Raw genomic sequence first — 17,976 nt, forward strand, 5'->3', positions numbered from 1 at the left:
TATCTTTTGCTGGGAATGTTTGCTGGTAGATGTCAGATCTGTCTCCAACAACTAAGAACCTGGTAGGGATGTGGTCCTGGAGCTCTGTACCCTTCCTCCTTTATTAGCACTCTTCCTCCAAAGCTACTGCTATTCCTGCTGCTGCTTTGGAGAAATATCATTGCTCTCCTGAAATGAAAAGACCCAGGTACCCGATTCAGTGATTCACCCAACTTTCTCCAACCACAGCCAGAGCAAGGCTCAAAGCTACCAATTATAGCACCGAAGGGGCAAGTACATTTTAGCCTTTCTAAGCACTTTGAATTCACAGCCTCCACTTTACTCCATCAAAATCCCAACAACTTCAATATATTATATTTGAGTGCATTTGATTACCTTATTATTAGTAGCAGCAGTAATAATTCTGAATGCTGGGAGCAGTGAAGCTTGCATTTCTTTAAATCTCTCTTCATTCTCCTTTCTAATTCAATACCTATTTCTCCATCCTACCATATCAAATGCGGCCCATCTCCAGTCATCCTGATCTATATCTTGCCACTGGACCCAGCTGGCTCCAGAGGAGAAAGTGAGACTGGTGACTTTGCACAGCCCTCCCTCATTTAAATGCAATTCATTTGCCTGCCATGACACCTCCTCCTGATGTCATGATCTTTGAGAAAAAGGATAAACAACAACTTCTACCCCTGGCTCTATCCAGCTACCTACCCATGTAAATTATCATTAAGTTTCAATAAAGTTCACTGGAAAAACAGCAGAGGTAGGACACACACACAAAAAAAAAATCCTGGTGACTTCTGCTGATATAACAAAGACTTTACACAAAGAGAAATGTCCCTTTTATCATTTTTTTTCTTCTGATCTCTTAGAGACCCATCAGATCTAAGTGAACAATACCTACTCGATATACACAGAAATTCGTGGAAGAAACCTAAGTTATTTTAGCTAACATTTATATAGTGCTTACAATGTGCCACATTGTGCTAAGTACATCACAATAGTTTATTTATTTGATCTACAGAACAACCCTGGGAGATTAGTGCTACTACCATCCCCTTTTGCAGGTGAGAAAACTGAGGCAAACAATGGTTAAGTAGCTTGACCAGAATTATCATCTGAGGATGGATTGGGCAGTAAGGGGGCACAGTGGATAGATGGCCAGGCCTGAAATCAGGAAGACATCTTCCTCACATCAAATTCCAGTATTAGACTCTGATTGGGTGTGTGACTCTAAACAAGTCACTTAACTCTTTTTGCCTCAGTTTTCTCATCTATAAAATCAGATGGAGAAGGAAATGGAAAACTATTTCAGTACATTTTCCAAGAAAACCCTAAATGATGTCCGGAAGAATTGTGTATGAGTGAATGACTAGACAACAACAATTTTACCAACCAGTTGCCCTCTCATAGAATTTCAGAGTTGAAAGGGATGATAGAAATCAACCCACAAGAGAAACCCTCTCTGTGATATAATATCAAACCTATTCCTGATTTTCTGGACTGCCAAGCTATGTCTCCTCCTGAAACTTCCCTCACTGCCTGAGGCCTCCTTAACCTAGAACAATTTATTACCAGTGTGGCTGCTCATTCCAGAATATCCCTCTACATGACTCACCCCATTTCTCCCATAATGAACCCTCCATTTTGTGGAGGGGTCTAGATTAGCTTGACTTCATTCTCCCCAAAACCTGTTGCTGACATTTACGGAATTTAAAATCATGCCTTTGTAACATATACCTTCAACCTTTGTGCTGCTTTTAAGCTCCCTTTGATATGTTGCCTTCTCTGATTAGAATATATCTCTTGAGGACAAGAACAGTTATGTCTATTGCCAGTAGTTCGCACAGTGCTTAGCATATAGAAAGACTTTTCCTTCCTCCATTCTCTGATAGCTTTAAATGGTCAACTGCTAGAATTCATAAATAACAGAGTTCCCTACTGAGAAATAAAATTCTTCTATTGAATTGATCTAATTGATAGAAAATTAATTAGCTACTAGGCAAATTGATAGCTACTACAATTGCTATTTTCTTCCCCCACTCATTTTACAGATGAAGAAACTGAGGCTAATAGGGCTAATTTTGCCCAGCATCACCCAAATAGTTAGTGTCTGAGGCCAGAATTGAACTCAGGTTCTCCTAACTCCAGTCCCAGTGTTCTATCCACTGTGCTATTTAGTTACCCATCTACTTTCCAGAATTCCTATGATCCCCAGGCCACATTAGTGAGTGCCTCTAATTTAACCCTTCCATCTAGTTTCAGCCATCATCTACTAATCTCTGTAATAGTGGTCATATAGGTTAATGACTCTTATCCTGGCATTTTCCATTCAGACTGCTGCCATCAGCAATGTCGAGTATTATCATCATCATCAGATCTTGATCTAGCATTTTCCAATTTACAACGTGCTTTAAAGATTTGAAGAACAGAGAAAATGGTATTTGCCCACATATATTGTATCTAGGTTATATTGTAACACATGTAAAATGTATGGGATTGCCTGTCTTCAAGGGGAGGGAGTAGGAGGAGGGAGGGGATAATGTGGAGAAATTAATACAAGGGATAATGTTATTTTTAAAAATTACACATGCATATATACTGTCAAAAAATTTATAAATAAAATTTTTTAAAAGTACAAAAAAAAAAAACAAAACAAAACAAACAAAAAAAAAAGATTTGAAGAACAGAAACTAGGGATTATAATCCTGGGTCTTCTACTTGTCTACCAATTATATGACCAAAGATAAATCAGTTTCTCTAGGTCTCATTTTGCTGCAAAATGAAGTGGATTCTATTGTATGACCTCTGAGGTAACTTACAAATATTACCCTATGGTTCTCTGGCTTCACTGTCAACTACTATTGCTTTAAGTCTTCACAATGATCCTGTGAACGGTAAGGCTGTCTATCAAGAGGAAGGCATGAGACAGCAGTCCTTCCATACATATGATGCTAGTTCTTGTGTCAACACGATGCTCTCAACCCCAAGTTAGCAAAGCCATTATTATCCTATTCTACAGATGAGCACATTGTGGCTCAGTGTCTTTCAATGCTTGCTCGCCATTGCCCAGGGAAATGAGCATCAAAGCAGGACTTGACCTTGACCCTTTTTCCAATCACCCCCACATCCTTTCCTTCACTAGGATTGCTCTATAATAGCAGAAGAGAAAGACATTTCTCAAAGTGGATTGCAAGAAGTGCTACTTCAGCTCCGACTTCGTCTGCTCCAGTTTTCTAAATCAGCTAATAATAATTACCCACTGTAAATCAGTCCTCCATGAAGTTTGCTTCTTCTTTACAGTTGCAGGAAGCTTGCAGCTTTTCCTCATTACAGTTTTATAGCTCTGTTTTCTTTGCCTGGTCCCCTTTTATTCCTGCCATTGAAATTCTCCATGTGTCAGGAGATGCCAAATTTATGAGTAAGAAAATGTTTGTTTCAAGCAGCCCTTAATAAAAAAAATGTATTCTAATTACCAAAAAAGGGGAGGAAAAAAGTGCATGATGTGAATCTCTCTACCAGACCTGATCTACTTACAAATTCCAGCAAACAACCCATGAAGCAGCAAATTATTCTTTTTACATCCCATTTCCTAAGCATTCAGGGCCAGGCACAAGGAAAAGATGAAGAAAGTCGCATTTACAGTATAAATGAAGTGGTCCAGGAAACCAAGGGCACGGGATGGCTGAGACTCCATGCACAGGACAGTAACAGTTCCCTGGATCACTAGGTGACATCGCTATATGGGCTCCTCCCAAGGTAATGATGAAGAACTTGACCGATGGCCAGCATTGAAAACTACAACTCAAATTCAGGGCCAAACACACCTGGAAAAATACATAAGGATAGAAAAACCCTAAATTCAAAATCAAGAGCAAAGTCAGGGACACACAGTAGAAATGGGACCCCTTTTTGCGTCCCCATCCTTGATGTACCCCATCAAGTTTCCCAATCAGATCACCAGCTGCCTACCGCTGATCTTTAAAGGCTTTAAAGGCTTTTAATACTCGAAATATAACCTGGCCCTTTGGTTCTCCTCGGTTAAGGCAAGTCATGGTTGAGAAATAATGGGTTCTATGACAAATGCTCATGGGACCATAAAAGTGAGTGAGCTCTTTACCCAAAGTCAATCTGCTCAGACAAGTCAGCATGCCTCCCTTGGAACCTACTTATTCTGGATCTCAGGAACAGTTAATGGTGTGTTTCTTCATCAAACACGAGGACATAAATATGGATCTTTTGGGCTCTTTATCCGAGGACAGCAGGAGAGGACTAAAGAACAAATATATATTCAGTCAAAATAGATGAGAGACTGCCACTAATGAAACTTTAGCCCAGAGTAAGCTGACTCAGCTAGAAGGAGCATATATCTATGTGAAGGGAGCAGGTCTTCACTTTAAGGCTGGGTAATTGCCGAGTTCGTTGATTTTGGTAACTGTACTTAAATATAATTGGTTTTCTTTTGAATACATTTCATTCTACATTTTAATTAGTTAATTTAATTAATCAGCCTAGTGAAATTAATGAATAAATTTAAGTAAAATATACTTGTTATATTTTATTTTATATATTTAATAACGTGTTTCTGAGAAGGGTCTTATCAGCTTCGCCTCAATCCAGTCAGAAAATCCCAGTATCAGGAATCCCGGAGTTCAAATGTAGCCTCACACATTTACTAGTTGTGTGGGTCATTTCACCTCTGCCTCAGTTTCCTTATCTGTAAAATAAGTATTTACCTCAAAAGGTTAAGGTCAAATAAGATAATATTTGTGAAGTGCTTAGTACAATTGTTGGCCTATAGTAGGAACTATTTAAACATATTCCTTCCTGCCTTCCCTCCAGTTCATTTTCCAATCAGGTATCAGTTTGATCTTCCTAAAACTCAAGTCTTATCAAATCACTCCCCCAGTCAATAAACTCTAGTGGCTCTAGATCAAATATAAATTCCTCTACTTAGTATCCAAAGTCTTTCATGAGCTGGACTTCCTCCTGCCTATTGAGTTTTCATTTTTTATTTTACTTTTAACTTATGGAATGAAATAAGCATTTTCATAATACAGTACAATAAAAAAGAAGATTGTACATGAAACTTCAAGTCTACTCTGCACAACTTGCCATTCCTTTCATATATACAACAACGTAATGTATTTTTTTTACTTTTCTTCAAACTTACTTTGCTTACTTTTTTTTTTAAACTTGGGATCCATCAACACTGGCTATTACTAAACCAAGATATTCCAACTCATGACTGAAGGCATTTTCATTGACTGTGCTCCGCGCCTGGAATTCTCTCTCATCATTTCTATCTCTTGTTCTCTCTAGTATCCTTTAAGTCCCACCCACACTCTCACCTTTTTCAGGGAGTCTTTTCTGATGCCCTTTAATACTAATGCTTTCCTTCTGTTGGTTATCTCCAATATATGCTATATGTGCCTTATGTAAAAGTGTGTCCCTAGTAGATTATGAGTTCTTTGAGAGCAAGGACTGGTTTGCTTTCTTGTTTCTTGCCCTTTTTTCATCCTAATCACTTAACACATCACTTGGCACTTAGCAAATGCTTGTTGACAGACATTTACCTATATTACTGATATTCAACCAAATCTTGAGCACTTCCTTCAATACTAATACACTACAGGTTCACCACACAAAGTCCTATATAATGATAGAACACAATAAGGGCAAGAATGGGGAGCCAAAGCTATGACTTCAGGAGAGGTGACTGAAGACCATAAATAAAGCAAGAAATTTTATTTCTTCTGTTGTTAGGTCCTACGCACTTGGGGTAACCTAGAGAATAGGAAGTGTTGACACTATACTTCTGAAAAAAAAACACATTAAAAAGACTATGTGAGTATGGAGATCAAAAAACCAAGAAAACAAAGCACTTAGTTTTCTGGTGCCATGGTTCCAGAGATGAAATTATAATTGTCCTCTTCAAAAAATGATGCCGGCTGGTAAATATTTCCTCAGTTATTGAAAACAGGACCAGAAGCCATGAGGAATAACAGTTCACCAAAGTCATTATTTTGATCTAAGCAAATGAGCAGCAAAGCACAAGGTATATCTTTCCTTGAAAGATAGCATCAGATCCCCCTTCTGCATTCTATTAATCTTTTCAAAGTCTTGTAAAACAACACCTTTCATCTGGACCTTTATTGATCTTTATACCTTCAATCCATCCACCACACAGAGGCCAAATTTATATGCTTAAATCACAGATCGTTGACTTCTACCGAAATGTTTTGCATAATTTCACATGTGCCTTTTTAATAGGGGTTATGGATGGGGAAGAAGGGAGAGGGTCTGAAACTCAAAGTTTTAAAAACAAATGTTTTAAAAATTTATTTTAAATGTACCTGGGGAAAACAAAAATATTACACAACTAAAGCACAAAATTTCACCATGTCACTATTCTACTCAAGAATATTCAATAGCTCCTCATTGTTCTTCAATAAAACACAGCCTCCTCTAGCCCGGCAAATTCCCCCCTAAATCTGGTTTCCTATTGTTTTAATTCTCATCACTACCCTTCACATGATCTCCCTTTATGTTAAACAGGCCCATTAAATGTGATCTGTATTTGACTTGTCATCTTCTACCACCATGTTTTTGTACAAATTGTCCCTCCTTCTGAAATATGCTCCCTTGTTTAAACTCCAGCTTTCTTCATGCATAACTTAGAATCCATCCACTACTTATGACCTTGGCTCCCTCAATTATTGACCCCACACTTTAATTTTCTTTCTATATGCTTTAGATTTATTTGACTTTACAGGTAGCCCCCATGTACAACATAATTTTAATTTTAATTTGAGTTTTAATTTTATCCTGTATTCCCAGTTTCTAAGATACAGACTTAGGCACAGGTACATACTGATTAAAAACAAACAAACTTAAAAGATCGAAATAGATGAGGTGTAACGACATTATAATAGCTATGAAAAAGATCTGAGGGTGCAAGTGAATAACATGACAGGTAAAAAAGCTGTCTATTCTAGAATTATTAAGGATAGTTGCAATGTCTAAACAAGGATGATTATAATTCTAATGAATTCTGGCTCTTTTCAGATTATATCAGGAGATTCATGTCAAGAAATATATTTTAGGGGAAATTAATTAAGTTAGCATATATATATGTGCGTGTGTATAAATATATATATATATATATATATATATATATATATAGAGAGAGAGAGAGAGAGAGAGAGAGAGAGAGAGAGAGAGAGAGAGAGAGAAGAAAATAAAATTAATGGTAAGAAAACTGGAAAACCTATCATATAAAGATCAGTGGAAGAAACTCTGTATGTTAAATGCAAAAAAGAGAAGCCCTGGAAGGAAAGAATAGTTTTCTTCAAGAATTTGATGAGCTCTCCTGTAGAAGAGAAAAAATTCATTCTATTTGGCCCCAGAGGGCAGATCAAGTCATCATTAAGGTAAAAAGAGGCAACTTTTAGCTTGATATCAGGAAAAATTAGTAATTTGTGGCCTCAAGTCAAGTGAACAAGCATTAGTTAAGAGCTTACCACTGTGCCAATCACTGTACCTCATGGGGTTTCTCTTTACTAAGGGAACTTCAAAAATACTACTTCCTTAGTAATCACAGTTTAGAGCAGGAAAAGATCATAGAAACCATATAGTCTAGTCTTCTCATTTTCCATATGAAGAAACCAAGAATAAGTAGTTTACTCAAAATCACACAGGAAACAGTCAATCAGAAACAGGATTTGAACTCAGAGCCTCCTCTTCCCAAGTCAGCATTTTTTTTCATTCTACCACACTGCGTCTTGTGTATGAAACCATACTTTTATCACATTGAATTTTTAAAATACATTCAATTATGAAATTAACAGGTACCAAAAATGAGTATTTCTATAAGTAGAACACAGAAAAGATTATGAAAATAAGAATTATTATCCCATACTCTTTTCTTTGACATACACACACATATATATATAATTCAACCCACTTTCAAAACTATCTTATCTGCATTTTGCATTTCCTTATGAATTTTCTTCATCTTTTTTTCTTCTGTACTTCCCTATACACTTTTTTAAATACTCCAATGGCCTTCTTCTTTTCTTTCTTTCTTTTTTTGACATCATCACCTTTCTCTGCCCTTTTATCTTTCCTTGAGTTCTTCTAACACTGCTCAGATCACTTCTAGACTGCTCTAAGGACTTTTGAATGCTGAGTCTCAGGAAGAGTGCATCAAGCAGAAGAACAGAAATTTGGTTCTCTGATTGTCTATAAGAGGACAGCAGCTGAAAGCTGAAAAACAAGTGTGTTTCAATGAAACCAGATTGGAGATTACCTTAATGAAACTCTTCCTCACAACAGGCTGAATCAACTCATGAACAAAGATGTAGACAAGGAGTTCTTAACCTGGGGTCTGGGAAATTGTTTAGTTCTTATATTTTGGTAACCATAGCAAATTTAATTGCTTCTCTTTGTGATCCTCATGCCCTTAAAAACAAGATTCTAAAGTGGAGTTCACAAACTTCATCTGACTCCAGTATGTTCTTCTTCTCTGAGACTAATTTCCCATCTGTAAAATGAACATGCTAGACTAAATGTTCTCGATCTAAGATCCTATAACTCAGCCATGTCATGAAGCAGAAAATTCAGTTACCTGTATCCTGAGATATTTAGAGAATCTTTCACTGTGAACTTTAAAAAATAGATAGAAGATATCAAAGTAAATTTAATACTCAATTTTAAATTTCTCCTGTTTGTCATTCATTTTTTTTTCTTGCCAGTACAGAATTCAGCTTTACTGATTCCCTATTGACCCACGGTCAAAGGCTCCTTTTCTACAATTCCCTCCTCAGCCATGGATTCAAGGCTGGTTATCAAAAGAGAAGGCAAGAGCAGAGTAGGGACTATTTGGAAATGAGCAATCTTTCAGAGGATGCTGCCCTTCCCCACCTCTCACTTGGATACAGCAGTCGAGGTCCATCCACCCTTGGTACACTGAATGTCAGGTCACATCCTGCTGGAGCTGCCCCAGCCAACAGATGCCATCAGGGGGAGCTTCTTCACTGATTCAGTGACTGAGGAGTGATGACCCGAGATCTTCTTTACCACAGTTCGAATGAGAGAGGCACAGGAGACATAAACCCAAGCTGGTCAGAGGACAATAATAGAGAGCATCATATTGAAAACATATAGATTGCGAGCCGTTTGCCCATTCATCTTGGGATGATGGGAGAAGGTCTGCCGTTAAGTGAAGAATGGGCCTGTTGTAATGAAGCTGTCTCAAGCAATAAGAGCTGCTCACGCATGGCACACAGCTCGGAATTGCTGTTGACGGCTTGGACATCGGCGATCATCAATCGTCCCAACTTCACCTGCGGGCCTGGGCTACGTGGACTCTGGGGATAAAAAGATCATCATTCTCCCAGCAGAGAACCCTCTCTTGCCTGTTCATCATCATCTCACATCCCCTCCACCTGAGCTATCATTGATCAAGCTTCGTTGTTCCTCCAGGTACATAGCTGTGGAACACCGAGTAACACCATTACTCTTCCCCTGGCTCACTTTCACCTATGAGTTATTTCTCACTTTTTCTCATGAATTATGGCCCAACACTCGAGATTTTTCCTTTCTTTGTGATGTGAATACAGAGTGAGAATAATCAGAGATGGGGCAGATTTCTGAACTCTAGACAGCACTCTATCCCAACCTTCCAGAAGGATGAGGTCTCTTTCCTTCCTTCCCTTTGCATCAACAGGTCCATCTATTCTCCTCCTGGTTTTTTAATTCAGAAGAACTGGAAAATCATCAGAGAAGAATTCCCAATCCCTCTATTTTTGTCTGCCTACATTTTTTTATTTTCTTCACAGGTTAATTGTATACTATTTCAAAGTCCGATTCTTTTTGTACACTAAAATAACTGTTTGGGCATGTATACATATATTGTATTTAACTTATGCTTTAACATATTTAACATGTATTGGTCAATTTGCCATCGGGGGTAGGGAGAGGAGGGGAAAAGTTGGAACAAAAGTTTGCAATTGTCAATGCTGAAAAATTATCTATGCATACATCTGGTAAATAAAAAGCTATTAAAAAAAAAGAAAGAAAATCATCAGAGATCTCATTCACTGAGCAATAGGGAAAGAAGTAATAAATGTTACTTTGAGACATCATGGAATTCTTCACTATTCAATAGGACTGTGCTCTGAGCTGAGATTCTGGCTCTGCCACTTACTACCTGGGGGACTTCGGGTCACATCCCTTAATTTCTCTAGACCTCAGTTTCCTAATCTGTAAAATGATAGAGAGTTGAACTCCCAATTCTAGAATTCAGATCCCATGATTGGATGTGGATAACTAAGTCCACTTCAGATGCAGGTATTTTTTGCAATGGATAGAACACCGAGTCTGGAGTCAAGAAGACTTGAGTCCAAATGTAAGCTCAAAAACTTATTAGGTAATATGACTTTGGATAAGTCACTTCCCTTAAGTTTCTTCAACACTTACCTCCTAGGGTTGTGATGATCAATGAAATATTAATAAAGCATATTTTACTTACATACTATATGACAGGCACTTAACAGTATTTGACTCAAGAAGTAATATATAAAAGCAGCTTATTAATAATGTTATTGTTACTATCATTAATAGTTTACATGGGACTTTAAGGCTTAGAAAATGTTTTCCTAGTTATGCTGAGGTCACTTAGTATATTCTCAAGCCCAGAAAAGAAATTCCTTTCATAGCAGTCCCCTTAAGTAGCGACTTTTGAGCGCTTCTTGGGCTAAGTTCATTTCTTATGATCTCATTTATGTAGGAAACTCCCTCTACAATGCATGTCAGCAATTGTTCTGCAAATTGTAGATTTAGAGAATTTCCTGGGATGTAAAGTGTCATGACCCAAATAATGGGTCCTGAATCAGAAAATGTTTGTTTTCATTTTTTCTTCCTTTCTTTTATTTATATTTCTGTTTCTTCTCTACCATTGTTATTTCCAAGTGACTTGTCCACAGTCACAAAACTATTATCAGAGGTTGGATTTTAATACATACATATATATATATATATATATATATATATATATATATATATATATATATATATATATATACATATATATATATATATGTATATATATATATATACACACATATATGTGTACATGTATATATACATATAAATACATATACACATATGTGTATACATGTATACATATAAATATATACATATATATATACCTATAAATGCATATATACACATATATGTATACCTGTATACATATACACATAAATGCATATATACACACCTATATGTATATATACATATAAATGCATGTATGTACCTAAATATACATAAATACATATATATATATACATAAATACATATGTGTGTTTATCTACTGCTCTTAGAGTGGTTTGCCATTTCTTTCTTCAGCTCATTTTACAGATAAGGAAACTGAGATGTGAGGATGAGACGTGAGACGAGATAAGGAAAGGAGAAGTGTGGAGCAGAGCCTAATTCATCAATATGTTGGTCACCTTTCCCACTGCAGCCTGAGAAAGATGCAGAATTGAACTATATGAATGAAGCCAAAAGGATTAACCTTCTTTTTTCACAAATTATCTCAATAAACTTTACCGTGCTGCGTACTGGGCACACAAACATAAACACAAAACTCTATCCTTGAGAAGCTTATATTGTACAGCTAGATGCAACTGCACCAAGCCAAAGTCATTATTCAAAAAAGTCTTTTGAAGGCAGTTTGATCTTTTCATGCTGAAGAAAAGTCAAATGCTTTGGGGTGGGAGGATAGACATAATTCCCAGCCATGTCATTATCTTGTCCTTTAAAGGAGGTAGCCAGGACAGGGCTTGAGTTATTATAATAGGCAACAGGAAGGAGATAAATTGATAGATTTCTTTGTCTTCCAGGATAATAATAATAATAATTATGATCATGTCCTAGATTCCATCTTACAGAATGGCAAATCTATTCCCAGGGACTGCTCAAAAGAATTAGAGGTTGGAACAGGCAAATTAAATATGGCACCAGCTGAATGATAACAAGAAAAAGATTGCCCAAGACAAAAGCTTTAGTACAGAGATCAATTTCATGCGCTGGTGTGTCCTGCCCCCCCCCATAGGTTTCTAACCTGCTCCATAGTCTCATGAGAGCTCTGATTCTGATTTATGACTTTTCAAGGTCCCAATTCTCAAACTTTTTCACTGGACATTTTCCAGGCATTCCCTCTCTTCTGAGAAAGAAAATCGAGTGGGTCCTAGAGCTCCACTTGGTGGGCATCTCCACTTAGAACCATGAGACCCCAATTTGTAAGGTTCCTCTCCAATCTTATCTAAAAATGATAAGATTGGAGCTTAGGTTTTCTTAATTATTAACTCCTCCGCCTCAGTTTTGGCTTTATTGCCAAATAGTTACTAAGCTACCCAGGATCACACAGCTAGGAAGTGTTAAGTGTCTGAGGCCTGAACTCAGGTCCTCCTGACTTCAGGGCTGGTGCTCTACCCATTGTGCTACCTAGCTGCTCTTGTAAAGAAATATTTCTAAATCTTGGCCTTTTTTTGCTGAGGCAATTGGGGTTGACTTATCTAGGGTCACACAGCTAGGAAGTGTTAAGTGTCTGAGGTCAAATTTGAACTCAGATCCTCCTGACTTCAGGGCTGGTGCTCTATTCAGTGTGCCACCTAGCCATCAGAGTGACACAGCAGAATAAATGGCCAAATTCACCCTTTCCAGGGGAACACTTTATCTTGCTTCTTTACTATCACAAAGGGAAAGAAACAGAAAGAGAAACAGAGAAGGAGAGACAGAATGGGGAGAGAGAAGGAAGAGAAAGAAGAAAGGGAGAAGGAAGATGGAAGAGAGAGAGAGAGAAACAGAGAAGGAGAGACAGAATGGGGAGAGAGGAGGAAGAGAAAGAAGAAAGGGAGAAGGAAGATGGAAGAGAGAGAGAGACAGAGAGAGAGAGAGAAACAGAGAAGGAGAGACAGAATGGGGAGAGAGGAGGAAGAGAAAGAAGAAAGGGAGAAGGAAGATGGAAGAGAGAGAGAGAGACAGAGAGAGAGAGAGAAACAGAGAAGGAGAGACAGAAGGGGGAGAGGAATAAAAGAAAGAGGAAAGGGAAAGGGAAGACCGAAGCAAGGGAGACAGAGAGACAGAGATAGAGACAGAGAGAGAAAAACAGAGAAGGAGGAGGGGAGTGGGAAAAAGAGACAGAGAGATAGCCACAACCACACTGACAAAGAGCAGTTCAAGGTTTGCAAGCATTCTATGTACTTAATCTCACTGGATCCTTAAAACAACCCTTTGAGACCAAATTTTTATCCCATTTTACAAATGAAAAAGTATGACTGAGAGACATTATGTGAATTTCACAGGTTCACACATCTATTAAGTCTAAATTACAATTAAAATACAGGGATTTCTGGTTCCTTGCCCAGTGCTGTATTCAATGCATTCTCCTTCACCTTTGTAGAATTTCCCCCACCATGATGCTATAGTCCAGCTGTCAGAAGAGGGGATGGTCAACCCACCCCACTATTAATTGTCTTTGTGGCTTCCTTTCTTTTCTCTAGGCCTACTTTCCTCCAATTTAAAATGAAAGCATTGGACTATATTATCTCAAGAGTCTTTCCCTCAGAAACTTTTTGTCTGTTCTAATTTTTTTCACTCTTCTCTATGTCCCTCTAACTTTAGGATTAATGTGATTGACAAGTAGAGGAAACTTTACAAGTCATTTTGTCCAATTCCCCCCATTTTATGTAGATGGAATCTCATTGAGAGCAGTCTCATCAGTGGTTTTATATTCTGTGTCTAGCACACAGGAAGCGTTTAATAAATGCTTGCTGAATTCAATGGCCTTGTCACAAAGGTAATACGTGGCGCAGAGAAGAGTCAAAGAATCCTTTCTATGGAGCTCTAAGGACCTTCAGAAACCTTCTCTATAAAATGAGTATTCTCATTCTGCAAGGGGTAGGAATCGAACCCAGATTTTCTGACTCCAGAATCAAAAAAGTCTTTCCTTTAAAGCACATTGTTTCATTGTGACTACCCTCATCTTTCCTTCCTTTTGTTTTCTTTTACAACCTTAGGAAGAAGCACTGAACTGAGCCAAAATTTTCCTGGTCCTGCAATTAATGACACTTTGAAAGTCTCAATGACAGATCACCAGCTTCAGTCCTGCTAGACAAAAGATCATTGCATTCATCCACTTGGGGCCAGACAAGACTCTCTTTAAAGTTCAATTACCAGAGGATCAGACAACTTCCTCCCCCTATTGAATGCCTCCATTAATATGGCAGTTGTTCTGACATCCATCCTTCAAATCCAATTAATTTCCTCCTTCTCCACGCTACCCTGGTGACTTCCCACTGCTCTTTCAAAAGTCTGTAGATTTCCTAATCAAGAATCAGACAGCTAAAGGGAGACAGTATTGTTGGTTCCATGTCACCAATGGGTCAAGGCCAAGATACTCTAGAGAATCAGTCACAGTATTTTCAGGGAAAGACAAACTAAGTAATCACCTGACTATCGATTTAGGGAAGACATGTCAAATGAGAGTCATCGGGACTAGGAGCAGTCAAGAAGCTTCAGGAAACATCAACAGAAAGAGATCATCCAGCCCAAGTTGAATTATACAATGTCAGCTTTAGAAATAAATGAATGGGACCTTAGGAGTCATCTAGTATAACCCCTTCGTTTTATATATGAACAGAATCCCAGAGTTTAAGTGATGCTAGCAGTAAAATATAAGCTCTTTGAAATCACACAGTTTTCTTTTTGTCTTTGTATCTGCATCATGTCGATGACAATAGAGGACTGGCCTTGGGTTCAAGTATTTTTTTTGACACATATTAGGTATATGACTGTGGGTGAGTCACTTAACCTCTCTATGTCCTGGACACCTGCCTATAAGTTACAGAGAAGATGATCATCTGTATTCCTGGAGGGAATTTCCATGTTGAGAAATCTAACACTTACCCCTAGAATTTATTATGGTATTTTGCACATAATAGGATATACCATTAAAAAAGCATTAAATCTGGGATCAAAAAATCTAATTTCAAATCCTGCTTCTGATATCTCTTACTTATGTCACTCTGGAAAAGTCATGTGTGCCCTACAATTATCCTCTTAATCAACAAAGGAGGATGTATCCTTAAAGGCGGCCGAATTTCTCCTATTAGAGAAAGAAATCCTTTCTTTGGTCCTCAGTTTCCTTCCTTGTAAAAATGAGGGCCTGGACTCCCTGACCTCTGAAGCCTCTTCCATTCTAAATCTGTGATTCTATTGTTTGAATCCTATGCCCTGTACAAAATTTCTGGCATTCATTTTACAAACTCTTGCCCATACTTATTTCTACCTTTCCAGAGCCATTATGTTTCCATACCCATCTTCTGTTCCATTCTGTTCTTTTTTGTTTTCTACCGCTCAGTAGACATACCCAATCTTAAACCCAACAGTAACTTTAAGTAACTCTCACTCTCTATATATTCCCTCATGATCAACAAAGGAGATATACCCTTTGGATCAGACTGCTGAATGACTCCTGTGGGAAGAAGAGAAAATGAGTATGCGATAGTGGATAAAGTAAGTGGAGATGTGGAAGCCAGGATGACCAAGAAGATCCTGCCTCTGTCACAAATGGACTGTGTGATTCTAAGGAAATCATTTAGCTTCTCAGCGTGCTGGGTAGTTCTCCAAAACTGTAACTTGATGATGACAAGGTGCTGACCTGACATGTAGAGAGAATTTCCCAACTTGGGAATATCAATGAAATCATGGTCTATCTAGGGGTTCTCAAACTATGGCCCAGGGGCCAGATGCGGCGGGCTGAGAACGTTTATACGGCCCACTGGGTTATGGGAAATGGGCTGAGGAGCGGAGACAGAGTGTGAGCTTTTGTTTTTACTATAGTCCGGCCTCCCACAGTCTGAGGGACAGTGAACTGGCCCCCTATTTAAAAAGTTTGAGGACCACTGGACTCTATCCCTATAAGATACTCTTCTCTTCACCTTTCCAATTGGAATATTATTCAGTGGGGTTTTTTTTTTTGTTTATTTGTTTTGTTTTTGTTTTTTTCCCCATCAAGACACCTTTTGCAATCCAATCCAATAGCCATGTGTTCACTGCATATCGTGGATAAGATTACTTGCTAAATATGGGGATAAGCACTTAAAAAAAAAATAAAGACATCTTTTTCCTCAAAGAGCTTACATTATCCTCAATAATGTAACGATGAGGGCACAGTGAGGGAAGCAGACTATGGCCTCAACTCTTTCATTTGTTTGCCAATGCTTTGCACATAAGAAGGCACTTAATAACTGTTTGTTGAATGAATGAATGAATGCCACGTCTCCTCTCTGGACTTGTCTATAATATTAGCATGTTGACTAGCTCTCATGGTCTCTTCCAACCATAAATTCTGTGTTCCAGTGATCCAGGCTGCCCTTCTTTGAGAACCTGTCAGAGATTTAATACAATCCCTTCCAGAACAGCATACTTCCGTGGTATTGGGATGACTGCCCTAAACTTCCTTGTGTATCACTATATTATAATCAATTAATCAGCATTTATTAATTTTTAATTTTAATTAAATCTTAAATTAATTTAATAATGAATAATTAAGCTATTTATTAATTTCTTATTAAGCACTTATTATATGCATTAGGATGTTGAAAACAACAGACAGCATTTTGTCCCCAGGGTATAGATCACTTAAGAGTAATCTGGATGGTTACTCCCTATCCTTCGGTTCTTCCAGAAGCTGTGTTCTACACAATAAGAATTGTAGTAAGGAGAAGGAAGCCAGAGGTGATGACAATAGCTGCTGGTATGTGTGATACTTAACGGTTTGTAAAGCACTTTATTTCAATTGTCAAATGAAATTGGTGATGGTGTTCAGTCACCTTTAAGCCCCAACTGACTCTTCATGACCCCATGTGGGGTTTTCTTGGTAAAGATATTGGAGTAGTTTGCCATTTCCTTCTCCAGCTCAATTTACAGATAAGGAAACTGAGGCAAACTGGGTAAAGTGGCTTGCCCAGGGTCACACAGCTGATAAGTATCTGAGGTCAGATTTGCCCTCAGGGAGAGGAGGCTTCCTGGCTCCAGACCTGGTGCTCTCTACACTGTTACCACCTAGCTGAGACTAGCTATATTATATTATTTGGTACTTGCTCCATTAGCTGGCAACCATTCTATTACTTAGGAGGTGACTGGAATGGAATTTACTAAGTGCTTTCAGATAAAAGAAAGGGAGTGTGGCACAAAAGGTAGCGCCCTGCCTAGGAGTCAGGCAGTCCTCCCTCTGGTGCATACTGATAGTGGGATTCTGGGCAAGTAACATCCACTCAGTGTTCTAGGAGGCTCTCTAAAGCTAAGATGGAGAGGACCTGCTCACCAGCAGTGGTAGGGCAAGTTCCTTAACCAAAACTTATGACATCACTGCTCCAGTCTCATCTCAACCCATATTCCTTTCGTTCTGGCCCTGAACCAATATGCCAGCCATTGTGGTCCTTGCCATGACCCAGTGTGCCAGCCATCATAGTCCTTGCCTTGACCCAATGAGCCAGCCATCTTAGTCTTTGCCATGACCCAGTGTGCCAGCCATCATGGTCTTTGCTATTACCCAATGTGCCAGCCATCATGGTCCTTGCCATAACCCAATGTGCCAGCCATCATGGTCCTTGCCTTGACCCAATGAGCCAGCCATCTTAGTCTTTGCCATGACCCAACGTGTCAGCCATCATGGTCCTTGCCATTACCCAATGTGCCAGCCATCATGGTCCTTGCCATTACCCAATGTGCCAGCCATCATGGTCTTTGCTATTACCCAATGTGCCAGACATTGTAGTTCTGACCCTGACCAATTTACCAGCCATACTTACCTTGACCCAATGGATGAGCGTTGTGCTTTCTTCTGGGCACACAAATACAAGGTGAGTGATCTTCAGCAGTTGCTGTAGACCAAAAACATGCAGCCTCCTG

The 17,976-nt window shown here is 38.6% G+C and overlaps 1 long non-coding RNA gene across 1 annotated transcript; it reads left to right on the plus strand.

Moving 5' to 3' along the window:
* The first annotated feature begins 8,477 nt into the window (after nt 1-8,477).
* LOC141545774 (uncharacterized) lies at nt 8,478-14,753 on the plus strand. The gene is made up of 2 exons (XR_012483135.1): nt 8,478-9,480; nt 14,079-14,753. It is a non-coding gene; the product is annotated as an uncharacterized LOC141545774 (long non-coding RNA).
* Nucleotides 14,754-17,976: the final 3,223 nt, after the last annotated feature.

Source organism: Sminthopsis crassicaudata, chromosome 6 (genome assembly GCF_048593235.1).
Source record: "Sminthopsis crassicaudata isolate SCR6 chromosome 6, ASM4859323v1, whole genome shotgun sequence".
Taxonomy (NCBI): domain Eukaryota; kingdom Metazoa; phylum Chordata; class Mammalia; order Dasyuromorphia; family Dasyuridae; genus Sminthopsis; species Sminthopsis crassicaudata.